Here is a 3257-nt window from a genome sequence, read left to right as displayed (position 1 = left end):
GAGTGTGTGTCCAGCCAGGATGGATGGCTAGAACCCAGGGGCTCACCAGGTCAGCAGGAGGCAGGAGCCAGAGGATTAAGAGGAAGGGCCTGGAACACCAGGCTAGGAAGCCTGGGCTCTCCCCTCAGGGTGCTGGGGAGCCATGGGATGGTTTTGAGGGGAGGAGGAATGTGATCAGAACAGTGCGTCCAAAATGTGTCTCTGGCTGCAGTTCAGAGGTTAGAGGTTGGGCCAGAGTGGGGAGATGGGAGGCTGGGAGGGCACCAGAGACATAGGCAAGAGAGGAGACCAGAACCCAGTCAAGGGAAGTAGGCAAGGAGGGGCTATTTCAGAGATGAAGGGAAGGCCTCGGGGCTCGGGTGGTTATCAGGGGAAGGAGACCCCAGGTGTCTGGCTTGGACAGTGTGGGTGATGGTGTCATCACTGACAGGTGCTAGAAAGTGGTAGTGTTACTGGGGTCCAGAAACAGGTTCTATTTGGGACACACAAAGCATTCTTATATGGTGGCTGGATCCTGGGCTCAGGGCAGGCAGGCTCCACTTCAAGCATGGGAATGGGATGTGGGGGTGGGGAGGGGATGAGAAAGGCCATTGCAGAGGGAGTGTAGTGGGGAGTGACTAGGACAAGGAATGAGACATTGGGAAGATGTCCCAGGTGTCTTCTCCAGGGTCTGGAGAGGAGGCTTCAGGGATAGGATAACAGAAACCTGTAGGTAGCATGGGTGGCTCGGCCCATCCTTCCATCCACAAGCTGACCTCACCCTATAATTGTAGATGATCTGAGCTATATGGGCTTCTGTTCTGTGTGTGCAGTGTGGGGGTTAGACTAGAAGACCTCCAAGCCGCTTCCCTTTCTGACTTTTTCCAGCTTCTTTGTTTCCCTCTGGCCCTTACTGACCGTGCAGCATTATACAAGGCTTCCCCCGACTCTGGGCCCCAGCTGCCTCTAATCCAGAGCCTGTATTAGACAGGAATGATCTCTAAGGTTGCACAGAGGGCCTCAGTGTTTGTTCAAAGAGAAAGCCAGCAGATTCCAGCTGCCAAAGCCCCAGACTTTGCTCCTCTCCAGGAGTCCACACTCAGCCCTGCCTCACAGGACAGTTGGCCTGCCCCCTGCTCTCAATTAGTCAGCTCCTAGGACATGGACACAGCCTGTCTGCTCCCAGCCCTCCAGCTCCCTGACCCCCCTGAGTGCCCTGGAGCCAGAGAGGAGGAGCCTGCAGGCCTGAGGCTTTCCCTCCAATCTCAGGATTAGAGCCAGCTCCTCAGAAAAACCCCATCAGAATATAAAAAATAGTAAAAGTGAATAAAGGGGAAAGGAGAAAAAATGAGTGGGAAATATCAGAAAGGGAGACAGAACATGAGAGACTCCTAACTCTGGGAAACGAACTAGGGGTGGTGGAAGGGGAGGTGGGCAGGGGGCAGGGGTGACTGGGTGACGGACACTGAGGGGGGCACTTGATGGGATGAGCACTGGGTGTTACGCTATATGTTGGCAAATTGAACTCCAATTAAAAAAAAAATTATGTAAAAAAAAAAAGAAAGAAAACTGCCATCAAACCCAGAGCAGGGGTGTGCTGACTCTGAGCACACCCTGGAATTCAGAAAGATGGCAGCTGGCAGCAAATAGACAATGACCTTTGTCTGGGTTTTTAAACTTTCTTTTCTTTCACATGGAGCCCCCTGGCCACAGTCCTCTGAGGAAGGTAGAACAGGAAGGAAGAGCTGTTACTACACAGATGCAGAAACTGGGGCTCTCGGAGGAAAGAACTTGCCCAAAGTCCCACAGCAGTTATGGAGCTGGGACTCAGACTTTGGCTCTGCCACAAAACCCATCATCTGCAGAGACTTCTGACTCTGATTCCCACAGTTCCTCCAGAACTCACATCCTATCCTAGGGTCCCCCAGGCAGATGGGAGAGGTCAGGAAGAAGGAAGGCAGGACAACCTGAGCTTGGTGAGCCGCATACCATATTGCCATCACCTGCACCAATGTGGGAGTTTCACCCTGTTACCCTGCCTCCGCATGGACCTGAGGCTATGCCGAGCCCTCAAGGCCTCAGGCCGCCTTGCCCAGCTGGCTGTCTGGCCTCTTCTCTCCTTTCTTCCCGTTTTGTCCCCTGAGCTCCTGCCACATGGTCTTCTTTGCTTTCTTAGACATACCAAGCTTCCAGCCACAGGGCCTTTGCATATGCAGTTCCCCTAGTTTAGAAGGCATGCCCCAAGCCCCAACCCCTTCCATGTCCACAGCTAATGCCTCTTTATCCCTCCATCTTTTTAAAATAACTTTATTGATATGTAATCCATATATCATACAATTGACCTATCTAAAACATAAAATTCAATGGTTTTTAGTATATCCACAGATCTGGGTAACCATCACCACAATCTGTTCTAGGACACTTACATCCCCTTCTAAAATATACTCAGCAGTCACTGTCTCCCAGCAACCCCCCCCCACCACACACACACACACGTACACATCATTCATTTGACAACCACTAATCTGCTTTCTGTCTATAGGTTTGCCTATTCTGGACATTTCATACTATTTGGAATCTTATAATATGTGGTCTTTAGGGACTGGCTTCTTTCACTTGGCATAGTGTTTCCAAGATCCACTCATGTTGTGGCAAATACCAGGACCTCATCCCTTTTAATGGCTGAATAATATTCCACCGCATGGATGATAACATGTTTTATTTATACATTCACAAATTGAAGGACATTTGGGTTGTTTCCACAGTTTGGCCATTGTGAATAATTCTGCTATGAACATTCATGCACAAATTCATGTGTGTGGACATAAGTTTTCATTTCTCTTGCATGTATCCCTAGGAGTAGACTTGCTAGATCATATGGGAATTCTATGTTTAATATTTTGAGGAACAGCCAGATTGTTTTCCACAGAGGTTGCATCATCTTCCATTACAACTAGCAGGGTGTTAGGGTTCCAATTTCTCCACATTCTCATCAATACCTTTTATTATCTGTTTTTGTATTGTAGTGAGTGTGAAGCGGTATCTCACTGTGACTTTGAGTTACATTCTCTAATGACTAATGATATCAAATCATTTTTTTCATGTACTTAGCCATGTGGACACCTTCTTTGGAGAAATAACTATCCAGATCCTTTGCCAAGTTTTAAATTTCTCTTCTTGTTATTAACTTTTAAGAATTCCAGATATATTTCAGATACAAATCCCTTATCAGATATATGATTTGCAAAAATGTTTTAAAGATCATATTTATTTATTTA

The sequence above is a fragment of the Canis lupus genome, chromosome 23 (assembly GCF_048164855.1).
Source record: "Canis lupus baileyi chromosome 23, mCanLup2.hap1, whole genome shotgun sequence".
In the NCBI taxonomy this organism is placed as follows: Eukaryota; Metazoa; Chordata; class Mammalia; order Carnivora; family Canidae; genus Canis; species Canis lupus.
Note: the sequence above shows the minus strand (reverse complement) of the source record.